This window comes from Myotis davidii, unplaced genomic scaffold, assembly GCF_000327345.1.
Source record: "Myotis davidii unplaced genomic scaffold, ASM32734v1 scaffold185, whole genome shotgun sequence".
NCBI classification, from domain to species: Eukaryota; Metazoa; Chordata; class Mammalia; order Chiroptera; family Vespertilionidae; genus Myotis; species Myotis davidii.
Window position 1 is genome coordinate 2,059,451 of NW_006297811.1, and position 7,929 is coordinate 2,067,379.

Genomic DNA, 7,929 nt, shown 5'->3' on the forward strand with positions numbered 1-7,929 from the left:
AGATTTGGGGTTACTGTGTTTTCATTTTCATTTGTCTCAGCGTATCTTTTGATTTATTTCTTGATTTCATTGTTTTCCATTCATTGTTTGATAGACATGTTATTTAGCCTCCATGTGATTGTGTGTTTTTTTAGTTTTTTTTTCTTATAATTGATTTCTGGTCTTATACCAGGTCAAAAAAGATGCTTGATATGATTTCAATTTTTTTAATGTATAAGTTGTTTTGTATCCTAACATGTTGTATATTCTGCTACTTTGGGGTGAAATGCTCTAAAGATATCAATTAAATCCATCTGATCTAGTCTGTTATTTAAGGCCCTCATCAAACTCGGTCATTTTTATTCTCATCTATAAAATTCTGGCCACAACTGCATACTTCCTGCATACTTGTTTCTTTACTATTTCTTTATATCAATGTGATTATTAAGATAATATTTACATATTTTTACTGATTCTAGAGGGAAGGGAGAGGGAGAGAGAGATGGAAACATTAATGTGACTGCCCTATCCATGGCAGGTACTGGCCCCAAAGGCTGCCACAGAAACACTCTGGCGGATGGGCCCTGATCCCCTCTCCTGGGCCTCAGGGGTAAATTTGGCTACAGACATCAAGGAATAAAAAAGAAACATCAATGATGAGAGAGAGAATCATTTATCGTCTTCCCCCTGCATGCCCCACACTGGGCATCGAACCGTGACCTCCTGGTTCATAGGTTGACACTCAACCACTGACCCACACCAGCCGGACTAAAATAATTTTTAAAGGAAACTTGGAATAATCACCATTAGTAAAAAACAGGTATTGTCATAAACAGAAGGTAGACATAAAGATGAAAATAATGGAAACAAAACAGTATTGATAAATCCTTGCTAGAATTAATTATCTGCTAGAGACCCTCAGTTTGAGATTTACTGTTCTTTATTTAAAAGAGAGATATCAAGAATCGGGGAGGTGTCGATAATACCAATATTAGTCCTCCAGATATAGTCTGAGGAATTTAAATAGAACGAAGGGAGGATAAATGGCTCACTTGCTACATTGTCGCTTAGCCTTGTCTTTGGGGCCCATGAAATCATATTGTATCTGATTGGTAGCCAAAATTTTGTGAGATACTGTATAATACAGGGCTTGAAAATTCCTTAGAATTTTATTTGTGAAAGAGTTGGGAAACAAAGCCTCAGTTCTCAATTAAAAGGTATACTAGAGTTAACTTTAAAAATATGATACGAAGACAAAAAGTTAACATAATTATAATTGAATCGCTTTTTTAAAAAAATGTTTTTAATGTTACTAATCTTACTTTTACAAATAAAACTATCAAATTTTGTTCTAAGGGTACATTAACTTTTAAGATAAACCTTTAAATCTAAAAATATCTGACACCCACTGGGAATCTTCTATATGACAAAGTGATGATTGGATGAAATGTTAATAGCATAATGTTTATCTGTCAAAGCTCCTATAAGAGTAGATGATGTAATAAACTTAATAAGATCTACTGTCTCCTTTACTTCTTCCCTTTTTTCTTAAGTTTAAGCTATATTTTCGTTATTTCCATCCTGTGGAAGACATTTTCAGTCTAATTTCTTATGAGGTAATGAAAAACTATCTTATGGCAAGAATTTTGTATAAATACGCAGGGAAATAGATTCCCTGCTTTGTGAAATACATCTTTTATTTCAATTTGCTCTGGTATTTACAGGCAATATATATTATACTATGAACTTAGTGTGTAAATTGCATTAGTTTGTGTTCAGAATAAAGAGTTTGGGCATGTAGGCCATTTATTTGGTGTTACTCTTCTCTTTTTTAAAAATATATTTTATTGATTTTTTACAGAGAGGAAGGGAGAGAGATAGAGAGTCAGAAACATCGATGAGAGAGAAACATCGATCAACTGCCTCTTGCACATCTCCTACTGGGGATGTGCCCGCAACCAAGGTACATGCCCTTGACCTTAATTGAACCCGGGACCCTTCAGTCCGCAGGCCGACGCTCTATCCACTGAGCCAAACCGGTTTCGGCTGGTGTTACTCTTCTTGAAAAATAATTTACCTGAGTGATAGATACTAGGTTTATCAGTACACACAATAATTTGCTATTCAACCAGGAGTCAGATTGCTGTTAGTTAAAGGTTCGGGGATGCAACCTCAATTGGGAAGTAAGAAAAGAGTCCTTTGGATGAATAGTCTTTATTTCATAAAAAAGTCATCACTCAGCCCTAGCTGGTTTGGCTCAGTGGATAAAGTATTGGCCTGCTAACTGAAGGGTCCTGAGTTTGATTCCGGTCAAGGGCACATGCCTGGTTTTGGGCTCAATCCCCATTAGAGGGCATGCAGGAGGCAGCCAAGCAATGATTCTCTTTCATCATTGATGTTTCCATCTCTTTCTCCCTCTCCCTCTTCCTTCCTCCCTGAAATCACTAAAAAAATAAATAAAAGTCATCACTCAAACAAGTAGTTTCTTGCCTGTGTCTCTACCATAAAATAAAGCAGAAGTCGTCATTTAAAAGTGACATCTGACTATAATCAGAAAAACTATAAAAGCACAGCAGTCTTAGTCCTTTGAAGTAAATAGGTAGATAGCTGTATTTCCAGCTGCTTTCAATTGTGTTGTTACATTATGAAAAAGTACTATAAAATATTAACTGCCTGAAACCTTTAGGACAGTGACGGCGAACCTATGACACGCGTGTCAGAGGTGACACGCGAACTCATTTTTTTGGTTGATTTTTCTTTGTTAAATGGCATTTAAATATATAAAATAAATATCAAAAATAGAAGTCTTTGTTTTACTATGGTTGCAAATATCAAAAAATTTCTATGTGTGACATGGCACCAGAGTTAAGTTAGGGTTTTTCAAAATGCTGACACGCCGAGCTCAAAAGGTTCGCCATCACTGCTTTCGGATATGTATTTTGATCACTCCATTTTTCCTGGTAGCTGGAACTTTTATATATTATATACTACAAATGCCATCCGAGCTTGCTGATTATACTTTTTGCTTGTCTGCAGCACGATGCACTCAACACTGTGGCCTTTCTGTGCACACTTACACATGTCTCACATTGTGTCTTTAATTTTAAAGTTTCCTGGACAGAAGTTTTTCTCCTGAGGGGAAAAACTTAGAACATAGTAAAGTTGGTGTCTGTCATTTTGGAAGATAAATAAATGATTTCCTTATCACCAGTTCCATAAGTGTTACCACCAGTTAGGAGTTCACCTTTCTTCCTGAGTGAGGGGTTCTAAAAACTTTTATGTGTCTATGTGGCATCCGGAATTTATTGGAAGGCTATCCTTGAAGTACTGGTGTACCTAAGTCCACCTGATTCTGTAATTTGAGGCTGCCCATTAGGTTTATGAGATCTGACAAATAGGACTATTTTTATTATGTCTTCTAAGTTATAGAGGTTGTGCTTGAATAAATGAAAAGATTATTTGAGAATAAACTCTTTAGTTATTTATTGTTGCATAACTGATTATTTCAAAACGTGGTGACTTCAAACAACAATAAATACCTTTCACAGTTTCTGTCAGAGGGGATTGGGAGCAGTTTGGTTGTGAGGTTCTGCTTGAATATTTTGTCAGATGTCGACCTGGGCTAGTCGTGTAAAATTTTGGGGTTGAAGAAACCCTTTCCAAAGTGACTCACTTACGTGCTGGCAAGTTGTGTGTGTGTGTGTGTTTGTGTGCGCGCAAATTATATGAACATACACTTCCTCCTTTTAAAAAATATAAATGGTAGCATCCTATAAACACCGTTATGCACCTTGATTATTTTAGTTTATATATGTTGGGAGCATTTTCTAAATCAATACATAGACTTTATTCATTCTTTTTTTTATCAGCTGTGTATATTCTATTGTCATTTAATTTTTATATCTTGGGATGTGATAAAACACTTGGACAGTCCCCAGATATATCTTTAGAATTGGATAATATTGAATGTTTGTTTCTCTTCAGCCCTCCCCCTACCTTTCATGGCAAAGGAGGGAGGGAAGAGAAGAGCTCATCTATCTATCTATATAAAAGCCTAATATGCAGATTGTCCCCTTGGGAGATCGGGAGTTTGATCGCACGCTATGAGGTATGCTGATCACCACGGGGAGGTGCAGAATGAAGGAAGGCCCTGGCCGGCAGCCAGAAAGTCCGGATAGGCCCTGATCACTGGCCAGGCCTAGGGACCCTACCCGTGCACGAATTTCTGCACCAGACCTCAATCAAAAGGTATACTAGAGTTAACTTTCTAAAAATATCTGACACCCACTAATGATAAACAAGTTGGCCCAAAGTATCTTCAGGTAATTACTGTATTCTGAAATTAGGTTTACTCATTGTTTATAACCATTTAAACAAAACTTTTAAAATTTCAAATGATCTAATGAACTATTTCATTTGTTATTTAAATGTTACCTCTGTACACTATAAATATGAAAACATAAATCTGTATAATTTGATAGTTTTCTTAGGGCCTAATTTGTCTAAAGAAATCTTTAGCTTTTTTTTTTTTAAGAGACACACAGAGACAGACATTAATTTGTTGTTCTACTTATTTATGCATTCATTGGTTGTTTCTTGTAAGTATTTACTCTGACTAGGGATAGAACCTGTAACCTTGGAGTATGGGGATGGTGCTCTAACCAACAGAGCTACCCTGTCAGGGCTTATAGCTTTTTTTAACAGCTATTTTATTTTCATCTTTGAATGAGACAAAACACTGCACTAAATCATGTTTTATGATAGTTCAGGTTTAGTTTATCTGAATTATACATTTCAAAGAACAACTAATTTGTCAAGTGGACTATAGATCAAGTCAGAAAAGCTACTTATTAAGAGCTCCTGAATGATTATAAATGCCATTTTGACTTGCCTGCATCACTTTATGAAAAAACAAATTAGAATTTTTATTAAATATTTATTTATACATTTCAATTTAAGTTATTTATAATATTAAATACTTCGTTATTGTGTCTACTGGGAAGTAGATATTTTATCTTTTAATTCAAACAAAAACTCACTTGATACAGGTAATGGCAATGTTTGGTTTCTTGTTTGGGGCAGTGGAAATGTTCTATACAGTATTTAACTATGGTGTAGAATCTTGATTGTTTTGATGGTTTTGTGGGTGTATGCATTAGTCATAACTTATCAAATGTGTGTTAAGTATGTGCAGTTTAATAAAATATTTTTTAAAAAAACCTCATTTGGCAATGACATTTTAATTTACATTCCTGAGACAATTAGAGATAGGTTAGTGAGGTTCTTCATTTTTCCATTTTGGTGCCAGTAAGTTCAGAGCCATATCTGATACTTAATTATAACTTATTGATCTTCATAATCAACATACTTGATTCCTAGTACTGTGTTTGTATTGGTAATAATAGGGACAATGACTTTTAGAGCATTTTCTATGTGCCAGGCACTCTGATGACTTTGGTATGTTCTCTATTTAATTTTGACAACCATTGAGGTAGATATTATCTCCTTTTACAGATGAGAAAACTGAAGCTTGCGCATTTGCCCAAGGTCATACAGCTGCTAAGTAATTGGTAGAACTAGGATTTGGATTCCCATTTATCTTAACTTTAACTAAACCCTGTGCTTGGAGGCCTTGCCCTCTACTGCCTATCTTTTCATGGGCTGATGTTTCTACAAAACACTGTTTGGTTATTGAATATGTGTATTTTTGCCATGTGTCACCACCACCTTTCTGGGGGACAGGCAACATATAAAGTTTCCTTGGGAATGTTATATTTGTGTTATGATCTAAGTGTGATTTGTGGGCCATTTATAAATTCTTTAGTAAGGAAACATGAGATGAGCCCAGAAATGAAACTAAGTATTTAGAAACTATTGTAGCAGTTTGATGTTGCTTCAGCAACTAATACATGATTTTGTATTTTAGGAAAATATCAGCCATGGAGTGGAGGGAAAAACTGGTTCTTCACAGAGAGTTTGAGGAGTTTTGATATAAATAATTTAAAACATAAAATACTATTGAAAAATGTATCTGAGAATAATTTAACTTTATTATATACTTGATGAAAAATTGCATTAATTATATATTGGCTAAAAAATTCAAAAGTGGTGCATCCCTAGACTTCTCCTCTGATATATGAATAATTTTATGGCATTAAAATCATTGAGGAAGCATAAGCAAATTTTTAGTCCAAGGATCTATCTGACCATCTTTTCCATGGGGAAAAAAAAATACTGTAGCTCTCCTGCTGATGAAACTTCTACAGACTGTCCTTTTAAATTTTAGCCATTTTCATAAGATTGTGCTTTTAAGGTTCTACCTGTGTGTTACATGTGTCCTATGCTATGAGAACTCTTTTAATCATATTTAAATATTTAGAATTTTTTGGCTAAATAAGAAAATCCAAATTTCTTACTTGACTCAACTTTATTTTTAGCTATAGACACATGCAAAAGTTATAAACGCCACAGACTTAGCTGGGTTTTTTTTGGTATGTTTTTGTATTCATTTTGCACAGTTAGTGTTTTTGTTCCAAATAAGAAAAGTATGTTTGAAGATATGTCAATTGAGTTAATATTGCTTCACAATTATATTATTATTACTCTGATTATAGATCACAACCCCTATTTTCATTGATAGGAATTATTACTAAATTGTTTCTCAGGTTATCCTGTCTATGCATATTATATATCTTCAAAATGGATGTGTTATTTCTTATACTAGAAATATTGCTAAGGGAAAAAAGTTGTCCCTGTCAGTGAAATTTATATACGTGCTTTACTCTACAACTAGTACATTCTAGGGTTTTATTGTTTAGAATTTAGTTATTTCATACTATTTTTATACACTTTCAAAAAATCCATTCAAGTTGATTTCCTCCTTCCCTGAGTTTAATTTGGTTTGCAATTCTGTCTTCTCTGATTTCTCAGAAACATTTTAGTTTATTATAAGGTTCATTCTTCATTCCATCTATGTCACTATTAATATTTAACTATTAGTTATGACTTTAATTGCTTTAGTATGTCACTCAATGTTTTATATCTGAAATAGATATTGTTGTGTGTGTTTATTATTAAATCTAGTTATTAAAATTTTAGAGACCAGACCTAGCCAGTTTGGCTCAGTGGATAGAGCATTGGCCTGTGGACCAAAGGGTCCTGGGTTTGATTACAGTCAAGGGCATGTACCTTAGTTCCAGGCTCCTACCCAGCTGAGGCCCTGGTCAGGGCTCGTGCGGAAGGCAACCAATCGATGTGTTTCTCCCACATGGATGTTTCTCTCTGTCTTTCCCTCTCCTACTTTCTCTAAAAATCAATGGAAAAATATCCTCAGGTGAGGATTAATAAAAATAAAAAAAATAAAAGGAAAAATTTAGAAACCATAGATTGATGATAAAACAGCTTGCATAGTTTTTAATTTATTTCCATACTTTACTATACTTAAACCACTGCGTATGAACCCAGCTTGATCCTCAGTATTATAAGTTATGTGCTATGAAATATAACAGATACATATAAAACATAGTTCCTGCTCTCAAAGACTTCTAATTCTAGTAGGGAAATTGTAGACAGTATTACAGATGTCTCCCATTTTTCCCCCTTTGTCCTCCTCCTAGGGCCCCCACCCCACCCCAGGCCTTCACAGCACTATTGTGTCCATGGGCTATGTATGTATACATGTAAGTTCTTTAGTTAATCTCTTCCCTCCCTTCTCTCCCCCTTTCCCTCGGAGATATGTCAGTCTGTTCCATGCATCCCTGTTCTGTACCTATTTTGTTCATTAGATTCCACATATAAGTGAGATCATGTGATACTTGTCTTTCTTTGACTGGCTTATTTCACTTGCTGTAATGATCTCCAGGTCCTTTCATGCTCTCTCAAAGAGTAAGAAAACCTCCTTTTTTTACAGCTGCATAGTATTCCATTGTATAAATGTACCACAGCTTTTTT